The following is a 13,731-nucleotide window of genomic DNA, read 5'->3' on the forward strand; positions in this document are numbered from 1 at the left end:
CGAGCAGTTATGTATCAGATGTGCAGCTTGGTCCTCATCCGGGTCCCAAACAACTGGAACAGGGGATATCCCAAAAGCTGTTACCTGTACATGAGCTCTGTTCTTCTAGCTGGGGTGCCTTGTTTGGCCTCGGTGGCAAAGAATGTGCCTAGTTTTGCAGACTTGGATGGAAGGTCCTTGGAGGCCCTCACCTGATCAGAGAAGAGAAGGGGGTGACTGGGAGGGAGACAGTGAGCAGGATAAAAAGTGAATAAGTAAAAAATAAATGATGAGTTAAACAATGAGTAAGGCTGAGAACATTGCCTAAAACACTTTCTGTATATCTATTTGTATGTGTGTATGCTGTGGTTGTTTGACCAATTTCATTGCTATATAGCCTAAGAGTGTTGAGAATTGAGGTCTTAGTTTCTAGGCTTTCAAAATAATCGAGGTGAGCTTGCAAGACTTCTGTAAAATTCTGTGGAAAGGCCAGTGAGTTGCCCAGGGCATGAATCTCCATGGTAGCCAGCAGTCATGCAAGCTCAGCAACAGACCTCCACATAGGAGGAGCCTTTCTGTTGGGAAGTCTGGCAATTTCCAAGCCATCTAAAATGCAAATGGAAAGGTCCACATCCACATAGCAGCTTAATAACAAGGCGCCATGGTAAATGCGAAAACCATCTACGATCATGTTCCCTATGGAGAGAATGGTTTTCCAGCACACAGGATTCTGCTGTATCTGTGAGCCCAGCTTTATCCTAGGGCAAATGGCAGAGAATTTGACCAAATGTGAGCTTTCTGACTGACTGCACAGCAGGCAATTGTGCTACTCCAACATGTGAAGGTTCAGCTTGGCCTCAGTCTGAAGGCTTGAATGGTGACCTCTAGGGTGCTAAACACAAAATAAGCCTCAAGCATGCTAGGCAGCCACTCTACTGACTGGCTATGTTTTCAGGCAACAATACATTTCTTTTTAAACTATTTGTTACATATTAGTACTTTATTCCTTCAAAACTGTAGCCAAAATATCAACTAGGAATTCTGATTTCTTACCTCGCGAATAATTTTGATGAGACAGACTTAGAAAAGACCAGAATGAGAGGTTTTAAGTGGTAAAAATGGGCACAAAGAAGGCCTTAAAAGATCTTGCCTGGGGACAAAAGAGGATTATAAGCAAATAACAGAAGGCATTGTAGGAGGAGCAGATAAAACTAACTGCTCTGTGGGAATAAGGGATTATGAAATCCAATCATGGAGAATCATTTGCAGTTTTCTGTTGTAGTGTGTATGCTGGCAGGAAACAGGCTTATTAGCTGGATCAGGCCTATGTGGGTCTTCTTCATGGCCACAGAGCTGGCTAATGAGCTATATCTGGGCAGTCTGAGTCCACAGTCAAGCGTGTGTTACATCACACCACACTGCCTCTGAGTCCACAGTCAAGCGTGTGTTACATCACACCACACTGTGCCTCTGAAGACAAGCCACACATGTGTAGAATTCAATGAGGACACCAGTGACAAGCAACTCTATGATGAGACGCAGGACACTTGTGCTTCTAGAGGCAGTGCTACCACCAGAGGAACAAAGCAAGATGAGAATTGAAGACCTTTTGAAAATTTGTTTTCTCGGTTCTTGTCACTTCCTATAGACAAACTCATTGTCTCCCACTGACTGACGCTACACCTGACCTACACGAACTTCCTTATGGGAAGGCTTCATGCTTTTTTTCTTTTGAAAAACATGAACACCCATCAGCAATTTTGGCCTAAGCGAAGGCCCCTAAAAGTCTGGAGGAGCAGTGGGAAGTGTGCTTTCTATGCATAACCCTGACAGTGAGGGATGTGCCATTTTCCTGAGGCAGGATGTCTTTCTAACCTTGAACATGAAGCCAGACAACTTTCATGCTCCCATAATCCAATCATGAGATGGGCATGAGGCAAGAACTCAGCCTTCTCAAAGGCAGAAAGATCGGAAAGAAGGAAGATGGGAGATGGCCAGTAAGTCCCAAACTGAACATAACTAACCCATTAGTTCCATAGTCCACCGTCCAGGTCTACTGGAATGGTATTTTATGCCTCTTTGTGCGAGTCTTGTCCTCTAAAATAAAATGTCACACTCAATACTGAACTGTAAGTCGAGTAATGAATTAAGTACATTACTTTAAAATCTTTTTTATTTTCACAATTTATTAACTTGGGAGTCGTCTTTGGAGACCTGAATGACATCTGTCAGGGCCTGAGTTCTCTGTAAGGCAGTAGCCACTTTCCCTTTGCCAGGCCTTCTGGTCCTCCAGGGTTCTGACCTTCTGGTATTCCAGTGAAATCTCAGTTAGCTCACAACAAAGGGGGTGTTTGGGATTGACTTGGGGGGGTACGAGGTCTTCTTGGGGAAGTACATTTCAATTATCACCTTCTAGTCACACCCTTCTTTTTTATTTTTTAACCAGGGTGTGAAATAGAGGGACCTTCAAGATGATTCTCTCTTTAAGATGCATCAGACTATTGCACAGAGAAATCAGTGACCCACAGATGGCCCTTAGTTCCCCTTTTTTTACCCAACAATGTGTTTGTATTTCTGCTCACCCAATACTTTTGACCCTACTCTCAAGAGAAGATATTTTCGCCCTCTTAAGGCAAATCTTTTCTCTATAGCTTCTTAAAATCCTCTAGTCTGTCTACTTGTGACTTAGTTTTTTCTTTACTTCCACTCCCTTATACTTTTCAATCTTAGAGTTCAATATCTTTTTCTATGTAGAAGGCAATGTACTGCACACACACACACACACACACACACACACACACACACATTCTTTCTTTTTTTTTTATTGAAGATTATAGGTGAGTGGGTAGGACAGGGTTTCTCTATGTGTCTAGCCTAGACTCAAACTTGGGAGCCTCTTGCCCCAGCTTTCCAAACTCTGGGTGTACAAGCATGTGCCACTGAACTCAATAAAAGAAATACATTTATTTTTTAAAGTATAATTTATTTGTCCCAGATATTTTTTTTCCTCCATCCTTATGAAGCAAGACCTTTACCTGAACTCTGGTGGAGGTTGAGGGGAAGCACCAGCAGCCCAAATCAATGTGTGGGTACTCAGTTCTTCTGGGCTTCAGGAATTCAATTCCTGACAACGTTCCTATAAATGGCTTCCTATAAACCATTCCTGACACAATGCAACTTGACACAGAGCATGGGAATCACATGAGCATCTAAGACACTTACTTTGGAACACTTACCACAGTGTTCTGAGTAATCAACACCTAATGGTCTTCTCCTTAGGTGGGAATAATTGGTGCAACAATAGGCTGGCCATGGTCTGACCACTGTTCCCCCCACCAATCTTTCTTTCTCTCTCCCTCCTCCTTCTCCTCCTCCTCCTCCTCCTTCTTCTTCTTTCTTCTCTCTCTCTCTCTCCTTTTTACATTCTTTCTCCCCCCTTTTTATGTCATCTTGAAACTAAGACTCAAAAGCAGGCACCGATGATAGATATGTATATATACATATATATATATATATATATGGATATATACACACACACACTCACACACATACCCTTTTTCAATGGGTTCACAAGTGTCTAAACTTGGCATTGCACAAAGCAAACCATTGAAAAAAACAACCCAGTATCTTCTCTTCTTCCACATTCCACATACTTTTACTTCTTGAGCCAAGTGGACCTCTGTGACAGCTTTCTGTGATTCTGGCACCTCAAATTGGCCATTACCTCAAACTCCAAACATGTACGTATACATTATACGCATATACATACACATACACATATATATTACTGCATATTGAAGGGTTTTCCACATGTCAGACAAGTACTTTACTAGAGAACTCAATAAACGTCTATTTCCCCCTATCATGATCTAACTTCACTGTCCAGCTTCTATGTCCATCCTAAATTTTGTCCTATTCATTTTTCTAGAACCCAAACAGGCTGCTGCCCACATATTCCCAGACATTCCTTTAACTGAAGTCACTAAGAAATGCCTTGTAGCTTGATCACACTGTTCAGGCCTCATCTCTCTCTCTCTCTCTCTCTCTCTCTCTCTCTCTCTCTCTCTCTCTCTCTTTCCCAATTTATCCTCTGTGGGTGGGCTTTCCTTATCCTCCCTTGGATGTTGGCTTTTCTGAGTTCTGTTCTCAGGCTATTTTCTTTCTCACTGACTACTTTTCTGGAGTCATCTTAATCTCTCTCATCTCCAGTTCCTGCTTCCCGGTGGAGGGTTTCCCAGATCAGTATCTTTAGCGCCTTGTCTTTTGATCAATCTGTATCCTCACCCCTCATCCAATGGGCCTTTCTCCAGTGAGTTCACAAGCATCTAAATTTGGCAGTGAAAAAAAAATTAACGACGAATAAACAAATAGCCCAGTATCTTCCCCCTCTCCACATCCCACATACTTTACATCTTGAGCCAAGTGGAACCCCACAACAGCTTCCTGTGATTCTGGTACCTCAAACCCCAAACATATCTGGCTTCTATTCCCACTGGTAATTCGTTATTTAGGTGTTTATCATATCTCTCCAGCATGGAGATGATCTAGCCCATTAAAGAACAAAACAAACACAAACTTCAAATCGCCTCAGTTTAATTCACTCCCACACTGATGCTGGAGGGGAATCTCTAAAATGCCGCCCGATTGTTAGATGCAGTTACCAGAGGGCAGCATTTGAAACTCTGTTAAAATGTGCTCTATCCATTTCCAAGCCCTTGCTCCTCCCTTTTCTCCCTCTTCATTTTCTTTCCTCATATTTACTTTGTCTCAAATCATCTTGAGTTACCCCAAACTTACCTTGCTTCTTTTGAGCTTGTAGCCGTCCCCCTACCCTTCCTCCTTGTCTAGATCTCCTTCCTCTTCATGTCTCTCTCCCAAGAAGCACTAGTTAATCCCCACCCCTGGTTATACCCTGCTTTAGAGCTTAGAAGGTATCAGGCCAATTTAGGGTGCTATGGCCATAAACTTCACATCCCCCACAATCCTTACATTGGTCTGGGGGATGGAGGTGCTTATTCATACTCTTCCGGGCACGAGCATTTTGTTCTTACATTCACTAGTGATTTTCTACAGCTTACTAAGGATTCCCTACCTACACATCTCGCTCTTTAAATGGCACAGGAGCTCCTAGAGGCAGTGTTAAAAGAATTACTCTTATTGTCTGCAAAAGACACTAAATATCTAAGTACCATGTCCTGAATCATGTAGTAATGGCTAAATTATATCTGATCACATTAACAAACAAGCAACTGAATGACTTGGAATATTTCTTCTACTTTAAACTGCCAAGCAAAGACATCCCCTCATTCATCGATAAAACACCCTTCCCTATGATTCATGCAAAGCAGGATTCATCTTCTCCATTTTTTCTTATAGTTAAAATTTGTTTTATGCCAACAGATTGCCCCTAGCGTATCGGGATTCATCATTTGTTCTAAGTATTTTCAGAGTATTTCCTCTTTGACACTCAAAGTGTTCTTTTATTATTCACCTGTTGTTTATTTTCATTAACTCCTCACTTCAGCTTTCTCAGAACTCCCTCCCCGTGGCATTAAGAAACCATGACATGCTGATGTTAACTGTCCTCTGATGAGTGCAGGGCACATGCTTACACATAGAGGTAACCAACCTCTATGTGGTTGAGGTTGACCTCTATGAGGTCAACCAAGTGACCAACCTTTAAAGGCATGTATGTATGTCTGTGCTAAAGAGAATGTCTCTTCAGAAGCCAGGCTTTCCAAGTGACCAAGGTGATCTCATTTGAGTCTAGGGACTTTAACATTTAAAATATTAAACCACAGATATTTACATAAAACCTCAGAGAAAATGTAAGACCCAGGATTCTTACTGCTTCATGAACTTGAGAGCTCAATCAAATACATAGTGATCTGTAAAGAAATTCATCATAGAAGGGGACAGACATGCTAGAGTCGTGTGGGACCTGGTTAGCTCCAGGCACAGGCAGAAACCGGAAAGGCCTCTCCTTTCTTTCTTTCTTTCTTTTTCTTTTTTTTTTTTTTTGGTTCTTTTTTTCGGAGCTGGGGACCAAACCCAGGGCCTTGCGCTTCCTAGGCAAGCGCTCTGCCACTGAGCCAAATCCCCAACCCCTAGGCCTCTCCTTTCTTTTTAAGAACTTTTAACTTCATGAGGCTGGAGAGGTGGCTCAGTAGCTAAGAGCATTCACTGCCCTCACAGACAACCCAAGTTCAGTACCTACCACACACGTGAGGTGGCTCAGACCTTCTGTTATACCAGGTCCAGGGAATCCAATGCCTTCTTCTGTGTGCATTCACGTTCACATAGGCCCTGCTCCTCCTCCCCCACCAAACATATGCATTCTTAAAAATAACAGAAATATAAAAAGAAGAAAAAAAGAGGAGAGCTTTATGACTTTTTTTGAGCATCACTGGTCTTTTATTTTGGAGCCATTATTAAGTGAAACAAGGCTTACTTGAAAACTTACACTTCAGGAGTCCTACAGTTGTGCTAATAACTATGTGTGAACTGAGCAACAGGTGACTAGCTCAGAAAGGATTCACTGGAAAAACTCAGGAGACTTGGCAGAGGATCGTGGCACACAATTTTACCACACTTCCCAGAATAGTATGTAATTCAGGACATATGAATTTTGTAGCTTGGAATCTTCCGATGGGTAGTATTTGACTCTGAGTAACTGAAACTACAAGAAGCAAAACCTTCCGTTTGTGTGTGCATGTGTGTGTGTGTGTGTGTGTGTGTGTGTGAGTGACAAGGTAAAACTATAATGCTTATTAAAAATACTGGAAGAATATCATATTCAAGATCAAGAGGTATTAACAAAGATTAAATATACCAGTATGCATAAAATGATTTGGAAAATGAAGGTATACAAATATAAAATAAATGTTATGCTTACTTTAATCAAAGTGAATACTTTGTCTTTAAATCAGCAAACATAATAATTGTTTACTTTTATTTTGACATAGAAGTGACCTGATCTGTTTTACATTTAGAAATTGATCTCAACACACTACTGAATGCACACTAAAAACAAAATAACGCTAGATTGAAGGAGATATTTTGGTTATTGAGATGACAGAGGAGGACTTAGGGTGGCCAGTTGTAGCTGTCAACTTGAGGAGGACCTAGGGAATTAATGAACCACACCACTGGGCATCTGTGATGATCTTTCAGAAAAGTTCTAACTTAGCAGGGAGACATGGCTAAGTAAGGATAGCAACGCCCTAGAGGCTGGGGACCTGGAATGAATATATAGGAGACAAATTAAAATCTCACTAGCACAGCCCATGTGTCTCTGCTTTCCTGCCACCATGGTGTGAGCTGATCTCTGTCATACTCCCCGACTTCTATCCCCATGTCATGGTGGACTGTGATCCAAAATGAATCTTTGCTTCTTTAAGTTGTCCATGGGGGATATTTTATTATAGTTACAGAATCCATCTCAGTTATATGGGCAGAAACAGGGAGTCTAATTAGGAGGCAGTGGCATATAATGCCTGTGGGTATCTATTTCTACTCAGTCATCTAAAGTGTCTTCGGTGCATAGAGATGGGAAACTTGTGAACCACTATTTCCTTGCCTGCTGTTCTTAGACAGAATCTGTATTGTGGAAGAGCAGAAGTTCAAGGAAGGAAAAGCCAGTTTTTTTGTTTTTTTTTTTGTTTTTGCCTCTGGGGGCAATTTGCTTGAAACAGAATTGTAGGTAACCAACTCAGCATCTGGAGGATGGAAAAACCATTAATTGATCCAGGGACAAATGTAAACAGAGGATGTTTAGGTTAGACGGTGTGCATGGGAGAATGGGAGGCAGGAATTCAGCTCTGTACCTGCTGACTTGAGATTGGCACTAAGTGTCTAAGTCAGGAATGATGCCAATCATAGAGTATTCTGACATTTAGGGTATGCTGCAATTATAAATGTCATTTAAAGCTACAGAGATGAGCACTCATTGAATTGTGAAGTTGTGGTGAAGAGAAACTAGCAAAAATTATTAGAATTAGTGACTAATGAAGTGTCATTTAAAGCTACAGAAATGAGTAGTCTTTGAACCTTGAGGTTATGGTGAAGAGAAACCAGAAAAATGTAGCTACCAATGTAGTTGGAAGATCAACATCAACACTAGACAGAAGAAATAAAATGATTGAAAATTGACAGCTCGACTTACCAATGGATGTCCTTGTCAAAAGCAATTTCTATAGAGTGTTGAGTAAAATTCTTAGAATTTTCTTATTAATCTACTAATTCATTAAAAAAAATTGAACATATTTGTGCCAGATACTGGGAAGTTGAGATTAAATAGGAAAGACATTTCTCCTATCCTGCAAGGTTGGAGAATGTTACGGCACTAGCAGACTATGATTTAGGATATACTTCTAAATGTGTAGCATGTGGATGAAAGCACACACAATACACGTCAAGAGAGAAAGGAAGCAATGACCCATTTTGATGTCACAGGATACATGAAAAGTCTAAGACCACTATGGTGTCATAGGTTACATGAAAACAAGCATCAGCTCTTTGAGCTAGGACTCTTTAAATGGTATTTATTCTATAACCTGAAGACTCTGGTTTCTAAGAAAAGGGATATTGACTTCTTTCTGGTTTTTATCTGGGAAAATATTTGACAAGGTGTCATAATTTGATTTCAATCTGATTTTATCTTGGCAGTGCTTAAATGGTTTAATTGCTGGCTTGATCAGACATCTAGAATATGAGTTGTTGATAAACCACATAAGGCACTACTCATTTAATTATCTTTATGATAGTTTTCTCTAATTCTCAATGGCAAACCACTAGATGATAAAAAAAAATAGCAGTAGGTGATGAAGTTTTTTGACAGATATCTTAAGAAGTACAGAGACATTTTACAGCTCTACTAAAATAATGTTGGTAGTTTAGTTTACTACCTGAGAACTATTTTTTTCCCTTCATGTTGTTTTCTGCAAGTCAGAGTCTTGCTATGTAGCTCAGGCTACTGTTGACTTTGTAGTCTTCTGGGCTCAGCCATTAGAATGCTGGAATTGCATGGTATGCTACCACATCTCTCTGGAAACAAGCCCTATCATGCAATTATTAGCCTGTGGGAGAACGCTTTTGGTCTATGAGGAAGTCTCACTGGACAAAACTCTTATATTTTGTTAATGCGCACAATGAGGTCGTTCAACATGGGCACTGGTACAACCTACCTTATGTAGCTAACAAGGGCTTACTACCACAATGAGAAAATGTTCAATAATGGTTTACATGGAAACTCGGGCTTTCCAGGAGACCCCATCGCTGGAAACCTTCATTAGAAAATGAGTAAGAAAATAAGAAGCTGTGACACTGTTCTTAAGAAGTGGATTCAACATCTTGAAACCTAGACTTTGACTATGTGCAGTCAAAGTGATTAATTTCACTATGTAATACATCTAGAATAACATTAAAGGCAACACGGAAGTGAGATGACACAACCAGAAAGTCCCAGACTAACTTGGAGGCCCGGTCTCAGCCCACACAGTTTGTAATAACCACACTGCACCACATGGTGTTGGACACTTCTTTTCTTTCAGTAATTAAAAACCACAGAATCAGTCATTGGAATAAAATCTCCCTAATCTTGTTTGTTAATTTGTATTTGATTTTTTTTCCTTTTTTTTTCTTTTTTTTTTCAGAGCTGGGGACCGAACCCAGGGCCTTGCGGTTGCTAGGCAAGCGCTCTACCACTGAGCTAAATCCCCAACCCCTTGTATTTGATTTTTTATTGACTGTTTTTTTTAACTGATCCCCAACTCCCACCCTGTTCTTGTAAGAGAAACCATCCAAGGAGAATCTGTCATGACTTGAGCTCATTTTTGCTTCTACATGAAATTCGAATCTAGATAGCTTATTAGCTAATGAGCAGAACATTATTCTACCTGTCAAGATCAGATTTCTGAGAAACAAATTCCAGAAATATGCTCCATGTCACCTTGTGCATCCCTGTGGTTATGAATTCCCTTGAGGTGGGGTGCTCTGACAGGAGGGGGAGGGGAGAGGTGTGGAGATGGGGTGGCTCCATGCTCACTGACTGGGCTTCACTTAACTGAGGATTGTCGAGGTTTAGTCTGTTGCTATATAATGTAATGCTAAGTGTGGATCCCCAAGGTCTGGTTGCCCAAGGGAGTCCACACAGAGACCCAAGTGACATGTGACCTTGCCACCCAAGTTATTTCTGCTTGGTGAATCAAGATGCCTACAGTCTATGGCTTCGAAGAATTGAGTTAAGTGGAGCTTGGTGTTCCTGATCTTGGATTTCAGGAAATCATAAGGCAGAGAAGAAGGTGGAAAGAGGAGTAAAGGCACCATGGATGAGGAGTCAAGAGAGCATGGCCCTCAGGGCCGGCCAATTGGAGTTAAGAGCAGCCCAGATGAAGCATTGTAAACACTAACTTGAGGTTATTGGTAGGAATTAGATTTTAATATCATAGAGGGTAGATAGCAGCTCAGCATTGATGCTGATAAAGGCTCATTATAAATATAAAGGTCATGTGTGTCTTTTATCTGGGAACTACAAGGTCAAAGCCAGGGTAGAAACCCCAGATGGAGATTAAGATTTTTTTTTTATAACAAAAGAAATTGGGTAAATCAAGATGTGAGAGTTTTTTTTTTTTTTTTTCATTATGAACATGTGGCCGGATGGTTACGTGCACGTGAGAGCTTAGAGATGATTACATTTTCTCTTTTGATAATGCTATGAAGAGCAGTTTCAAAAACATGTTCCTCAGAATCAATCGGTCTGCGTAAAGTAAGGTGTGGCGTGCCACAGTGATACTCAGGTACACTTTCACTCTACTTTAAATGGCAGTGCGTGATGGATGCCGACGGGTGTACAGGAGAAATCTGTCACTTAAAAAGCAGCTTGACACCCAGAGAGGAAAATCTTTTTTCCCCATTAATTTAGATGCATCCATTTTACATCCTGAGCACTGTCCCCTCTCCCAGTAACCCTCCTCTTAGAGTCCTTTCTGCTATGACCCCTAGGAAAATCTTTCTGAATGAGGAGTGCCACATGGTGAGAAGGAGGATGTGAATCTAGATGTTCTCTGCAGCCACTCTCTGTAATAGATCTTCAGCCTCTCAGATTCTTGCCATCTGAACTGATCACAGCAGTACCAATGAGGAGCTGTTTGTCCTGATAACCCTTGTGTGATCCTCAAGGCCCAACCAATGAGTTGAGAGGAGAGGTGTCCTATATACATTCTGGGTTAGTTTCATAAAAAGAAAACTGAGTTTCCCCCATCTGTCTCTTCCTCTCTATTTGTCTCTAAGACGGAAACCACGAGGAGACACCAGAGCGAGCCCGGTAGCCTCAAAGGTTTGATTTGCTTTATTGTGAGTGAAAATTTAAATTCTGTGTGGTTGAACTTCCGATTTTGAAGTTTTTTTTTTCTCCTGATGACTCAGTTTTACCCAAGGCAACGTCAACAAAGTTCATGTTTGTTAGAGAGCTGTGAGTTTAGCTTGATTAGAAAGGCTGACTTCCAGAATGTAATCTTTAAGGGATATTGAGTTTAATCTCATGTTAACCTTAAGACAACATGGTATACAAGCATACTATATTATCAATGCATAATGTGAAATTAGAATATTCTAGTCATTACCGTTCCTATTATTTAAAATGTCAGAGAAGTAACATGGTTCAAACATATGTAACTCAGCAGACATGGGAAGAAATGGACTTTGCTTTTTAAGGCCCGGGATCTTTGTGCCCGTGGCTGTCTCTCTTTATGCCTGTGAGTAGCACCCTGATAGTACATTGCTTTGTTCCCAACTGTTTATTCTCCTATGCTGTCTCATTCAGAGTGCTTAGGACAAGCTGGCCTTAGATGTCCTGCCATTGCTTCGAGCTGGATATACCACAGAATACCCTCCTCTAATGGCAGCTACCTGCTCTCTCTAATGTTTGCTTATCTGTAGCACATACTTTTTATCCCAACATCTCTGAGATTGTATTTGATTTTTTTCTTAATTTTTCTTCTTTAAACTAATGTTTATATTTCAGCCACTGCTCTCTGTGTGCCTACCATCGTAGTCCCAAACTGCAGTATATCGTGATTAGACAGTATCCACAGTCTCTTAATTGGTCCAAAGAATTCTTTGCCATATATGGACTATACTATATCAAGATTAAATGAATTGCTCTAAAAACTGCTCTTATCATGTTGCTTCCTCTCTCTTTCTTCACATATGAATGTGTGTATATCATACACTCATACACACACACACACATACACACAGGATATGTGTGCACACTTTACTTGCTTGGTGTCTATATTTCAAATCTGTCATTCCCATTCGATCTTTTACAATGTGAGTGTAATGAAATATGATCCAGGGTGATAATTCAAAACATAGTTTTGTGCCTCATAGATATGATGTCAAATTCTAAGTCTTCTACGTGTGTGTATACACACACACACACACACACACACACACACACATACACACATACACACATACACACACATACACACATACACACATACACACATACACACATACACACATACATACACACTCCAGTGCATGGGTATTTTAAATCTCCATTAATTGTTTTTCAAATGATATTAATGCCTGTAAAGTGGAATAATGTATGTACGGTATACACGAAGACACGCAGTGCATGTATTCACGGTTATTTCTGAGCCCCTACTCTCTCTGTTCACATACTTGCATTTGATCCCTCAGCCTCTCGGCTGTTTGCTTTCTGTTCTTTTCCAGCAACTTACAAATAACTTATTGTTCAATTCCCCATTGAACCCACACTTCCTTTCTAGTCTTCTCTGAATTCTCACTGCGTCCATAATTGTTTGATATGCTTTCCTTTGCTGCTTTCGCTACAGTAGAATGGAAACATTTGATGGGGAGAACTTGGCCTTGCATTTCTTTCATATTTTCTCCAACATCTGGGCAGCTTTAGTTACATGTCACTCAGCACCCACTAAAATAGATGGAATTTTAAATATTACAAAATGGCCTTCAAATGCCCTATTTTGAGAGAAATTCTGGAACACGTGTCCTCAAGTAGCCTTGATATGTTTCTGTCCACACTCAGCCTCTTCCTTACATGATTTCCCACACGGCAGGACGAAACCTGTCGATGACTCACGACATCATGGCTAAACAGCTAAAACAAGAATGGGGGTTGAGTGCTAAGAGGTCAAGAAGGCAAAAAGGAGAAGAAAAGATGTGAGAGAGAAAGAAGTACAGGTAAGAGAGAGGTGTGTAGAGCAAGGACCAGGTCCTGTGTTGAATCTTTGAGATCAGTGCCAAGTTCCAGTAAAAGGCTGAACTATAGAGGTTGTAGTATATTAACAAATCTTAAAAAATATTCTTTGCTGTTCCTATTAATTAATTTATTTATTCACCGTACATCCTGGTCACTGTGCCCCATCCCGGCTCCTCTTAGTGTTCCCATCCCACAGTTACTCCTCCCTTCTCTAAGAAGGTAAAGATCCCCCCCTCCCCGCACCCCCCCCGCGGCCCGAGTATACCCCTATCCTGGCACATCAAGTCTCTGCAAGGTTAAGAATATCCTCTCTTAGGCCAGACAAAGCAGTCCAGTTAGGGGAATGGGATGCACAGACAGGCAGGCTATAACTTCAGGGACATTCCCTGCTTCAGTTGTTGATGGGACCCAAATGAAGACCGCGGTGCACCTCGGACCAGTCAGTATGTTCTTTGGTTGGTGGTTCAGTCTCTGGGAGCTCCCAAGGGTCAGGTTAGTTAACT

At 41.0% G+C, this 13,731-nt stretch overlaps 1 long non-coding RNA gene across 1 annotated transcript in view; it reads right to left on the minus strand.

Moving 5' to 3' along the window:
- LOC120098865 (uncharacterized) overlaps positions 1-13,425 on the minus strand; it is a 28,795-nt gene extending 15,370 nt beyond the window's left edge. Inside the window, exon 1 of the long non-coding RNA XR_005497528.2 lies at positions 85-13,425. This is a non-coding gene — a long non-coding RNA (uncharacterized LOC120098865). The remainder of the gene's footprint in view (positions 1-84) is intronic.
- Between the last annotated feature and the right edge of the window lie 306 nt (positions 13,426-13,731).

The sequence above is a fragment of the Rattus norvegicus genome, chromosome 20 (assembly GCF_036323735.1).
Source record: "Rattus norvegicus strain BN/NHsdMcwi chromosome 20, GRCr8, whole genome shotgun sequence".
Lineage (NCBI taxonomy): Eukaryota > Metazoa > Chordata > Mammalia > Rodentia > Muridae > Rattus > Rattus norvegicus.